The following is a 13,474-nucleotide window of genomic DNA, read 5'->3' on the forward strand; positions in this document are numbered from 1 at the left end:
GAACGCTATAAACTGTGCATTAAAAAATTGCACAGAACTTGTTAAGTGCTAGTAAATTTTTTATGGCATCTATACTTATGTCAAGAGTGCTTCTTTGTTAAGCTTGCTTAAGTGTTTCTTCATCATATTACTTTTGAAAAGAATAAATATTAGTCCCTATCCACGGCCTCCCCCCTAAAAAAATACAAGAGAGTGTGGGTGAGAGAAGATTGTACCAAATTCCATGATTTGCAATTGTGTACTCTTATTTTCCCACACACATTATTTTGGAATACTGATACATGCAAGAAATTGCCATAAAAGCCAGGTACGGGAAGACTACTGAAAGGCAAAATTTTAGACAGACTCTAATCCCTTGTTGATTTGTGGCTTTTAAACTAAAGGATTTAGAGACTTAAGTATTCATTCAGTACAGGTATATATTATTATGTGGGTCTGTCCTGATGGTCCGTGTAATAGATATTGGAGTACCTCCATGGTAATGCAAAAGCATGGAATTACCTTCTGGTCTGGATTTGAGATTCTTTGTAGAGGCTCCACAAACTGCAAGTGTTTGTGTATGTTTCATGGAGGGTATGTAGATACATTTCCTCTGCTTTGAAAGCAGACCTTACTAGCACTGCTTGTTTGGTCTTTCTGTAGACTCATTGATTGTATCAAGGCTATAAAAACTGTGAAGACCAGCTGTTCCTGCAGTTTACTCCTCCTCGTTCCTTCATCTGAGATCATGTCCTTGTCCCCAGCCATGTAGTTTACCTTTTTCTTAGGATTTCATAGATATTTTGAGGATTTCTACTCCAAGTAGGACACACACTGGTATTCTGAGAGTTAAGCAGAATTTAGAGACCATTTTTAGTACACGTAATTTTTCTATTAATAATACATGGATTTGTGCTACAACTGGCAATAGTTTAATCTTTAATTAAAATTCTAGTAAACTAATTCTGATGAGTGATGTATTTTAGGTAGTAATTCTAGAAAGAAAAGTCACACAATGAGGGAGGCTTATTTCTCCCTGTTTTCAAGTTGTGTGGAAAGTACTGCCCTACATTCACTGTATAGTACAGACATTTTGAATATTTTTCTCTTTTAGTTCAACACAAATTCTGAAGACTTTGTATCTTTGAAATGAATCACCTTGAAACAGGATATATTTGTCTTGGAGGGAAGTATTTTCCACTTCTTTTGTTGAAGATACATTCCTTTATATCCAAGACTACAAGATAAATGAAACTAGGCAAAGAACATAAAATGCAGAGCCTCACTACAACCTAAATATAGGGCGATTCAGCTGGAAGAAGGTGCTTGGGAGGTTCTAGACTGAACGGTTTCCATCTTGTATTTAATGACCATCTACTCTGAAGTATGCACATTTTCTGCAGAACAAACAGATGGTCATATCAGCCACCTTGGAATCTTATTTAGTCCTTTTCTGCAAACAGGTAAAAATTTTATTTTGATGCAGATGGAGAAGGTTTGTTCTCTGCTTGGATTGTCTTATGGATTTCCAGGACAGCTATAAGGAAGGACACATTGGATATGAAGAGTCCTGAGGGTAACCCTCTCCCTCAGCCAGTGCAAGTCAATCACATGCTCAAATGCACTAACCGTGGCTGTTTTTTTCACAGGAGGCTCAGTGGCCATGCATTAATCTTCTGTTTTCTTTCCCTGTTCAGTTAATAGTTATATGGATGTAATAGTCCAGGTACAATTCCAGAACAATTATTTTCTTTTCAAACATAACCATAAATTAAAACAACCATCTTTTAGCATACACACAAATTTCTACATTGCCGTTAATAGATTGCTTCTAATTCAGCTCAAAGCCACTAGATGGCAAGCACGAATCCTTGAGTTTTAGGAAGTAATGTGAGAACGGGAACACTAACTGAAAGTTTCAAAAGCCCTAAAAAACGACACTTTGCTACAGTCAAAATCGCTTTTCAAAATGTAATGTTAGCTGTAATGTAATGTGACACCATAGAATTTCTCTGCTTAGCGTTACAGAGAGATTCTGGGATATAAAATGTTTTGCAAATAAAAGGAAGCTGCTGCAGAATTTGATCCAAAGATTAGAAACTCTCTTTTCCACACCATAGCAGAAGTTATTTTGTACTGTAATTTAACCATCTTATCCACTGGATGCTGGGTTTAGAAAAACATCTTGAATCTAGGTCACTATAAGCATAAATGATGAAATTTTGAGCATGGTGAAGGCAAAGATTTTCAGCATAGCATGTTAAAGGGCATGGAATGTGGGATTTTATCACAGTTAAGTCATCCTGAAATAGCAAAGTAAAATCTTTGGGTTTTGCTTGTAAAAAGCAAATGTAGACCCTTTGCTAAGCTGAGCACTGCTAATTTTATGAGATGTTTCTGTGACTAACATTTTTCCAAGTAGTTAAAAGTGTTCATTTCTGATCTGGATCCTATGACATGATTTTCAAAATTGGAGGAGAGGAGGTTGAAGCCGGAAGGCTTTTATTACCCAATTTATCGACAGGAAGTTGTACAAAGACAGTGATTTTTCTAAAATGAATCTTAAACGTTAAATAACTGAAACTTTAGACCTGTGGAAATACACAATTCATTTCAAATGATCTTGTTTCCATGGCTCACTGTCAGTGCAGTGTCGCACTTAATAATTTTCAGTTTAGACAGAGATGAGAACCCAGGGTGGGAGAGACAAGGACAGACACTGAGAACAATACAATTATTTTAAAGCAAGTTTCTAAAAGTCAGCAGAGTTTATTTAATTTGTTTGTATGTTACATATGTGTTTGTAAGAGTTGAAAAGAATGTTGTTTATGAGGTTTGCTAAAAGGAGTCAGGTAATTTGATAAAGAACGAGGACGTAGATGTATGCATTTTAAATCAGGCATCTGGGGTTGTGTGTCAAAACTGCTGAGTCTGAGACAAAATTGCTTTGTCTACAAATTTTAATGACGGTACATTGAATTCTCTAAGGATCATATCTAAGTATAAAGGAAAAATAATGAAGATCATTAAATAAGTTAATTAAAGAAGCATTTCTTTGCTCAACTTCAAGCCAAATGAAGTTATACTTCATATATAATGAGACTTATTAGAACAATATTTGAAGGTCCAGTGAAGTCTTCAGGGTAGACTTGAGTAAATAAAATCATTGTATAATATATAAAACTGTGGTATTCTGTCCATTAAGTACAAAATATATACTTCGGAATAATTCTCTCCTTTTACTTAATAAAAAGTACACTTAAATCATAATCCTTCTGTTGGCTTTGTTTTGTGCCATGTAAAGAAATCCACTATGGCATCTTTGCTCTGACATCCTCTGAACGCATTTCTGGACAAGTTGATTACGTTTTAGTTGCCCCCATTTTCTTACCTGTGATTTTAAATTTATCTACCCTCTTAAGGTGTGTTCAAAGGATATACCACTGGTCAACATTTGTTTATATTTAATATGTCTCCTAAGTCATTCAGGGAACAGGAGTGGTCTGTGCCACTCTCATCCACTTTCACCAAAAGACAAGAATTAGAATGCTTGGTGGTGTGATTTCTCTACAGAATTTCTAGCACTGACCGTCACTACCCTGCATTGTCTTTCACTAGTCATGCTGCCATAGAGCATCTCTGCTGCTGCCAAGATAAACTCTCTAGTAAGAAGTTTACAACTTTTTACCATCTTTATACAAGTTGATAGGGGAAATAGCATTTCCAGTGGAATGCCCAAACTTGAGTATAATACTAGTAGTCATAGCAAAACACCTTTAACCCTTTACATTGCTGCAGATCAACTCAAACTAAAAAGCAGGATGCAATCTGCTTTATTCCTTTCTAAGTCTTCATAGATTCTTGGGGCACTAATATGGTAAGGATGGATAGAGCTTGTTTCCTTATAACTAGTTGCCGGTTTGACCTATCATGCTAATGAACAATGGCAGGATTCAGGCAGGGACCACAGACAGTGCTCCAGAAGTGTCTTTTTTCTTGCTGCTGGTCTCAAATTAGCCAAATAGTTTAAAGGAATTCAATTTATAATGAAAGGCCGAAAACAAGAGTGTCTAAGAAGGGATCAAATCCAAAAATAAAAATTTTCTAAATTGAGTAAAATTCCAGAAATTAATTTCAAAGTCCAGCCCATAAACAAAAAAAACCCCCAGAGAATAGTGGTGAAAGTGGCACAAAGTAAGATAAACTATTCCAGTACACTTCTTAACAATTTATTTTTCTGTTTTATATCTTGAGAGCATTTACATCTTTCATGGATGAACTGGTATTAGCCAAAAAATAAAACAAACCTCCTCAACTTGTCTTTTTTCTACTGAGGAGCTGCCATTCATGAACAGCTGTGGTTTGCAAAGAGCTTCTGTTTGCTGGCATTCATGGAGAGCTGCAGTTCACAGCTACCCTGCTGCAATTCGCAGTGCCCAGGCTGCCCTGTTTGCAAATACCTGCCATTTGCGAAGTGCTGCTGAATAGAAGCTCCTGTCTCAGTTATGTCACAGTTTATGTCATAGTTGTGTCACAATCTGTGTCACAGTTACAGATGGAAACTTAGATGGTAACTTTTTGAATCAGATCATGTATACTTTTTAATACCAAATCAAGAGCTGTTTCTTCTCTTATGGGTTCCTTGAGTAACCTTTCCAGAATACTTTGTTCTGATGCCACAGGCTCCCACTGATTCTTTTTCCTTCGTTCTTGACATATCTGTTTACCAACATTCTCATTTAAAAGTAGGAATTCCCATTACTCTATATTATTTCCTAGATTTCCTAAATTTTTGTAGGAAAACTTGTTTTTAGAGGTTGTCAAAGTTTACTGCAAAGTGGCAATAAACTGGCAGATGCTCTCTGTTAACTGCCTCCCACCCTCACTAAGGAAAGGTGGTAGAAAGGAAAAGGGAGAGAGACTTGCAAGCTGGAAAAGCTTTAAATGCTTTACTAATGCTATTAATAAATACAGAAAATTGTACAAAATATGCAAAACCAATCTTGAATTTCCCAGTAGCACAGGGTTGCCTGAGGGAGCTGAGTTGGCGTCACTCCAGCGGCTGCAGGGCAGGCACCCGGAACTCCTGGCCTGGACCCCACAGTAAGCTGGAGCTGGATTCAGGGATGCAGTGTCTGGAACCAGGCCTCAGATCACAGGCATGACAGGCAAGGTCCTCTTCAGATGCCAGCCATGGTTGAAGAGAGCAAGGCCCTTGTGATCTCCCTCTTTTATAGGGTGTATGACGTGTATGGGATGGAATACTTAGTTTGTCAATTTTAGTCACCTGTTCAGTTCACTCCTCCTTGCAAATACGCCCCTCTCACTTATGGGATGTGCATTTTTATGAGTAACCTTGCATTCCATTTATGTTATCAGCTACTGTCTGCAAAAACATGCAGCCAAACTCAGAAAAGTGCAGTTACTTAGAACAACTTAAAGGAAAATTCACTAAAAGAGAAATTGGTCTTGTTTTTAACAAAACCAGGACAGGAACCTACCTTAAGTAGAAATGCACCTAAAAGGAAGCAATATCCCAGCTAATGTGTCCCACTCAGAAAAAAAGCTGTCTAGGGGACAAAGTCTAAGAAAGCAGGCCCTGGATCTGATGATTGTAAGATTATCCTGTCAACTCTACTAGCTGAATGAAATATAGAACAGACTTTGAAACTGAACTCAAACATTTAGCTGCTTGCTAAGGTGTATTATCGCTTAACTTTCTGTGACTGTTTCTAATTCTAACAATTATTTTCCTGACTGTATTTTATTGGTATAAAGCTGGATTCTTTTCATAATCTTGCCTTTAAACTCTGTCCAGTCTGTTAGTATACGTAAAATACTCCTAAAAACTAACTTTTGGTTGCTTTGGCAAATAATCACACATCACCTGTACTAATGAAGTTATTAGTGTATACTGGTTTATACTTCAGCTGACGTATTTTCTTCAGGTAGAGCATGTGGACTCATCTCCCTCAGACTGCAAAGAGCTTGGTATAGGGTGCTATCAGAGGCAACCAGATCTGGTGAAATTAACAGCTGTGAGTGGGTTATAGGGTGTTGGCAAGCAGCTTTAAAGTAGAAAGGGTTGATGACTTGGGAACACTCCAAAAACCTTGACGAGTTCTAATTCAGAAAAGCATTTATCTGGAGTACTTCAGTATGGTCCTTTGCTTGAGTTCCTCAGGGGATCAGACAACTACTTCTGTTCTTAAAGTCTGGTGCCAAGGTTAGGTTTTTAAAGGACATAGATCCAAAGATTGTGGCTGTCTAAAAGAGTTCCTGTAGTAGATTTCTTTAAGCATCTCTTTTGTCTAATTAATACATCTATAAAGCATCTCTTCAGAGCTGCTCTGCCTCCTCCTCTCCCCTTGGTCCAGGGAAGACTTGAGTTTCTAATGGAATCCAAAAAAAATGACAACAGAAAAATTGTCATGTGTGCATAGAGAAGCTAAGGTGTGTTTCAACTATTGACTTGGTTATATTGCTTTTGTTGCTTTCCGTTTCTTGAATTACCTCACTGTACATCCCTTCTGACATTATCAGAGAAGTTGTGTGGCCTTGAAAATATATTTACAAATAGATATGATAAAAGGAACTTTGATAACATTTCCTGTCCCCAAAGACGTATAAACAACTGAAATCTTAAAAAACCCCACCTGAAATCTTAAAAAAATAAAAAAAAAATATAATAGTTTCTTGAGCATTCTGGGAAGGTTCTCGCTCAGGCCAAGGAATTATGCAAAGCGGACACCAGGACTGGTGGGGTGTGGCAGTACATCAGGAGCTGTACAACATCACTGGAAGGTGCAGAACAAAAAATCTGCACAAGATAGTATTTCTTTGTAGATATAAATACTGAGATTATTTTTATGAATAAATACTCGGATTGTTGATACAAACCAGGAATTTTCCCATAAAGGTGATAATTAGGCAAATAACCCATTTACACAACCATATATATGAGCCTCTCTGGCTGTGGTAATCATACCCTGCAAATTAGATGAATGTACAAGATTTTTCAATAACAGAGTGTGCAGCTAATCTGAGTAAAAACTCACTGACTTAAACTTTGGATCATTGTAATTAAAATTCTTTCTCAATAAAAGCATTTGGAAAATCAACAGAAAAAGCAGCAAGACAGAGACAGCAAGACTGGAGTCTTAGGGGGAACAATATTACTTTGAGAATTTTGTGTGGGAGGTTTAACATTTGTTCTGCTTTCCTCTTTTCTCTCAGGAATATAAAACAAATATTGGGATAGTGCCATGGGAACTAGAACATTTGCTTTTCTGGAAGCCCTCTTTTCTGCATTAACCTGCTGCCAATAACTGTTCTAATATTCAATTCTTATTTGTAGATGGCTTATTAAATATAACATAGAGCAACACTTCTGAAACCAAACAGTAAGTCATGCAAAGTTTTTATATAGCTAAATCACTGAACCTTTGGGGAGTGCAATCTAGCTCTAAATGGAATAACAGATTTGAGTCAACTGATGGCTCCTTTGACAAGGAAACCAAGAGTTAGGTACAGTTATTCTAAAGTTTTTAGACCAGAAATCTGAATTGCATTATCCACAGCAGGAAAAATTCTAAAGAAACTAACTATGAACAGGTTTCTCACAAAAAAAACCCCAAACCCCAAACCAACAACAAAAAACCAAACAAAAAACCAACTAACCAATCAAAAACAACAACAACAAAAAGTGAGTGGTCAGAAGCAGAATTGGTAAAATTGTCCTAGAAACATTAACTTTCTGCTAATGTGTCGTGGTTTGATTGCGGGGAGACAATCAAAAACCGCGGCAGATGTATTTTCCTTAGCCCTGTTCCTCCTTCCCCCTTCCCCACTCACCCCCCCCTTTTCACTAAGGACAGGCGATTTTCAGAGAAAAGGAAAAGAAGGACAGAGAGAAGAGAGTTGGAAAATTTGAAAACGTTTTACTAATGCTACTAAATAAACATAGAGAAAAATAAAGCAGAACAAATATTATAGAACCAGTCTTGCAATTCCTGCAGCCAACCTGAACTAGATTCAGTCTGTCACAAGGCCTCAGCTTGCAGGGACAGCAGAAAAGAAACAGAGACAAAACGGAGCAGCAGAAGACCCAGCAGAAGAGAGAGTCCTTCTGGTCTCCACCTTTTATATCCAGGATGTCGTGAATGGGATGGAATACTCCAGTTGGTCAATTAATGGTCAACTGACTCAGACCACTTCCTCTTGTTGCTCCCCCCAATGACTGAGGACATTCCACCCCTTATAACATACCATTCAGGGCATATTTAAACCTCATCAATACAATCTAATTAATACAATCTATCAATACGATCTAATTAATTACAATAACTATATACATATATACGCAGGTGTAGCTCATCATTCTCTTAGTCCGTGGACCATCCTTTGGAAAAGCTCATTTAAGTTCACTTATCACACATGTAGTACATCTCATGACCACTGCTTGTCGGTTAAAGACTGTATGGGAATATAGTGCAAGATTGGCAAGGAGGTTAGTTAAATGTAAATACACTCAAAGTGACTTGCACCTGTCTGTAGAAAAAGCACATACCTCACACTAGTTGTTTTACTGACCTTGTGTGCTTGATGAGTAGAACCTCTGTGTTAGATAACACAGCCCTGTGAGAAACTCTAGGTACCTTATCACTATGTCTGAGATTCTTGCTTTGTTGTGAGAAAGAGCGGGAGGCTGCACCTGCCTGAAGCCTTGAAATACATGCGAGCTCAGCAGGCCCAGTGATCTTCCAGCAGGGCTGAACTGACCAGCGCCTGCGTCCCCGCTTGTGTCACCTCTGCCTGGGAGCTCAGGTGCGACTTTGGAGATCCCCCAGTAGAGAGGTAACTAAAATAAAACTTGCTCTTTGCAATGCATTCGTGGCCTCTGGCTCTTCTTGTGACATACCTGCGTATGTGTACACAAAGACATCGACTTTGAAGAAGTTGTCAGGCGCCAGTCGAAGAAACTAGCTCTGGTTCCATCACCACTGTCTTGATCTGAAAGACACTTATTAGACACTGTTAGTATGGAAATTAACATCATGCAGTTCAGTCTTGACTATTTTCACCTAAAATCAAATCCCCTTGAGGTACACATCGAACTTCTCCATCTTTAAGCATCACCCACCAGGTGCTACCAGGACCTTGGGCAAAAACAATCCCACGAATGGCCTTGTCTTTGCCTGAGGTAGGGGTGACCCAAACTGCCTTTCCTAACATAGTTTTCATGTCTACTACAGGGACTTTATCTCCTTCTACAGTACGTAGAAGTTCTGATTGTGCAGGCCCAGCTCGATTAGTTGATCCTCTAGTGTTGACCAACCAAATGGCTTTTGCTAAATGTGAATCCCAGTTTTTAAAGGTTCCACCACCCGTTGCCTTTAGTGTAGTTTTTAACAAACCATTGTACCTTTCAATTTTCCCAGAAGCTGGTGCATGATATGGAATGTGATATACCCACTCAATACCATGTTCTTTGGCCCAGTTGTTTATAAGGCTGTTTTTGAAATGAGTACCATTGTCGGATTCAATTCTTTCTGGCATACCATGTCGCCAAAGGACTTGCTTTTCAAGGCCCAAGATCGTATTTCGGGCTGTAGCATGGGGTACAGCATATGTTTCCAACCATCCGGTGGTTGCTTCTACCATTGTAAGTACATACTGCTTACCCTGACAAGTTTGTGGAAGTGTAATATAATCAATCTGCCAACCCTCTCCATACTTATACTTTAACCATCGCCCCCCCATACCATACAGGCTTTAACCTTTTAGCTTGTTTGATTTCGGCGCAAGTTTCGCATTCATGAATAACCTGTGAAATAGTGTCCATAGTCCACCCCTCGATCACGAGCCCATTTATAGGTTGCATGCCTACCTTGATGCATGAAGCATCATAGGCCCACTTTGCTAAGAAGAGTTCACTCCCAATTCGAGCTTGTTGCGTGATCAATGCAATCCATTTACTCCACGTAGCATTGGTTGCACGATGCGTAGAGAGAACCTTCCCTTTCAACGTCCAGCTCAGCACCGGCAGTCGAGGTGCCAGGAGAAGCTGTGCTTCTGTACCAATCACTTCTGAAGCGGCTCAGACTCCCTCATAAGCTGCAAGTATTTCCTGTTCAGTTGGAGTATAATTGACCTCTGATCCTTTGTATCCTCAATTCCAAAAACCTAAAGGTCACCCTCAGGTTTCTCCTGGTGCCTTCTGCCAGAGGCTCCAGGTAGGATCATTATCTCCGGCTGCGGTGTAGTGCACATTTTTAACATCTAGTCCAGTCCGAACTGGTCCAAGGGCCACCACATGAGTTATCTCATGCTTAATTTGTTCAAAGGCTTGTCGTTGTTCTGGTCCCCACTCAAATTGGTTCTTTTTACAAGTCACTCAGTAGAGAGGGCTCACAATCTGGCTGTAGCTGGGAATATGCATTCTCCAAAAACCTACAACACCCAAGAAAGTCTGTGTCTCCTTCTTATTAGCAGGTGGAGACATAGCTGAAATTTTGTTGATCACATCCATTGGGATCTGACGCCGACCATCTTGCCATTTTACTCCTAAAAACTGGATCTCTTGTGCAGGTCCCTTGACCTTACTACATTTTATGGCAAAACCAGCATCCAAAAGAATATGAATTATTCTCTCACCTTTCTCAAAGACTTCTTTCGCTGTGTCACCCCATACGATGATGTAATCAATATACTGCAAGCTTTACCTTCTTCCAGCATGGTTTGGATCAGTCCATGGCAGATGGTAGGACTGTTTCCACCCCTGGGGCAAGTGATTCCACATGTACTGGATGCCCCTCCAGGTGAAAGCAAACTGCGACCTGCATTCTGCTGCTAAAGGGATAGAGAAAAATACATTAGCAATGTCAGTGGTGGCATACCACTTAGCTGCCTTTGACTTCAAATTGCAGTTCTAGCATATCAAGCACAGCAGCAACAACAGTGGTGAAACTTCATTCAGGCCACAATAGTCTACAGTTAGTCTCCACTCATCACTAGACTTATGCACTGGCCAAATTGGGCTGTTAAAAGGTGAGCGAGTCTCACTGATCACACCCTGGCTTTCCAGTTGACGAATCAACTTCTGGATAGGAAGCAAAGAGTCTCAACTGGTGCGATATTGTTGGTGATGCACTGTCGTGGTAGCAACTGGCACCTGCTGATCATCAACCATCAGCAGTCCTGCAACAGAAGGGTCGTCTGAGAGACCAGGCAAAGCAGACAGCTGTTCAATATTTTCAGTGTCCACAGATGCTATACCAAATGCCCAGTGATACCCTTTTGGGTCCTTAAAATACCCTCTCCTGAGACAGTCTATGCCAAGGATGCACAGAGCATCTGGGCCAGTCACAATGGGATGCTTTTGCCAGTTTTTCCCAGTTAGGCTCCTTTCAGCCTCTACAACATTGAGTCCCTGGGATCCCCCAGTCACTCCAAAAATATTGATGGGTTGTGTTCCTTTATAGTTTGAGGGAATTATTGTGCACTGAGCATCAGTGTCCACCAAAACTTTGTACTCCTGGGGGTGTGTCATACCAGACCATTGTATCTGTGCAGTCCAATAAACTCTGTTGTCCCTTTCCTCTGTCTGGCTGGAGGCAGAACCCCTGTGATTTGTGTTTTGCACAGTCTCTGGATATGAATTAGAGGTTCCTTCAAGAGGATCAGAATCTCTTCTGCCCCTTCTGAAACTGGAGCAGCCATTTTCCTAGGAGTTTTTCCTTTTGACTCATGTACTCATTCCTGAAGTTCTGAGGTAGGTCTTCCATCCCACCTCCTCATGTTTTCTCCCTGGTCACGTAGAAAAAAACACAGTGTGCCTCTTATTGTGGACTGCTTCTGTCCTCTCTCTTGAGATTGGAAACGCCGCCTCCTAATAGCTGAAACATAGGTTTGTACAGGTTGTGAATGGAACATGTCTTCTCTGAGTGCTTTGATTTCTTGCAACAGCTTTTCAAACTGGTCATCCGACACTTCATGAAATCAAAAAAGCGTGTTTGTGCTTGCATATGAACCCAGAGAGAGCCAATAGACAGCAAGGGAAGAGCCAGAGGCAGAGAAGCAGTTAGCCAGATTTCTATCAAGGAAACCTTTCCTCTCAGTTTTCAAAAGAATTATACCTGTCCTCAGAGCATGGATACTGAAAACCAATATGACCTCCCTTGTTACATTTGCACTGAATACAGACCTACATGCTACATTACTGAGCAATTTTCAGCCTGTTGGCTCTTGGGAAAACCAGAGAATAGAATATAGTTCTTCCTTCCTGGACAAACACTGCCTGCTAGTGCAGAGACCTTAGTTCCATTTTGGTAATTTTGCAATGGACTAAGCTTCCTGAAGTGCCTGGGTCCTGGCAGCAGCAGGCACAGGACTACTCCACAAAGCGGGAGCAACCACAACACAGGCACTCTTACCAGCGAGGGTGCATTCTCACAGGCTTTGAATATACCAGGCAGTGCAGGGTGCTGAGAACAGGGTCTATTGGAGGTCCCCAACAGAGCAGAGTAACCCATCAGTTTCAGGATTCAACCACAAACAGCAGGAGATGTGGCCAGAAGCAGGACTGGGGACAAGGGTACAATGCACATCCAAGGGGCCCACCCACTAGACAAGCTACATACGGCACAGGTCCAAAGCTGACCCAAGAGCCAGGACTTCAAACAGGCACACCCAGAGCATAGCTCAGGCAAAGAGTAACACCCCAGGCTCACAGCCCTGCCAACTGGCTGTTGACATGTGCCCCTTAAATGGGTAATGCTCAATGGGGTTATGCCACCTCAAATGTACTTCATAGTGTTATTTCTGCATTTTGAAACAAAATCGAACTTGGATGAGCATAGGACTGCCTGCAAACCAGCTGTTGCAATAGTTTACGTGCTTGGACTCTTGTCTAATGTAAAACCTTCTCCACGTACTTGGCTGGATTTGGGAACCTTCTGGAGGCAATTAGTCAGATTCATAAATGGGAGGTGATCCAGATTTCACTTCTCTGAAGGCACCTGTCAGATTCATTCTGTGAAAAAGACAGTTCTTCTACTCGTAAACACTAGTTTTTTCTTCCCTTTGTTAGATTTATTCTTCTTCTACCATTTTTGTCAGTGTTGTTCTTCAGTTTGCATTCAATACGTGTAATAGCATAATATGCAGTGTGTATGGGTGATCTGTTACTTTTCCTTTTTTTCAACCATCCACATTTGTTAACTGGGAGGCTGGAGTGCTCAGGAAGCATTTACTGAAGTGATTAACTAAGTTGCATTTTATAATATTTGAAAAAATTTTTTGAGTTACTGAAATAAAATGTGGACACTTAGGGCGGATGTTTGCACAAGGCTGGTTACATTATTTTTTTCCAGCTTTTTTCAGCATAACACTAAGGATTTTCACAAAAAGAAAAGCAGAAAATGTGACTGATGTGCTTGAGCCAGATAATTCCTAGTTTCAGAATAGTCTGTTCCTGACCTTGCTACTGGCTGTT

This window comes from Caloenas nicobarica, chromosome 2 (genome assembly GCF_036013445.1).
Source record: "Caloenas nicobarica isolate bCalNic1 chromosome 2, bCalNic1.hap1, whole genome shotgun sequence".
NCBI lineage: Eukaryota > Metazoa > Chordata > Aves > Columbiformes > Columbidae > Caloenas > Caloenas nicobarica.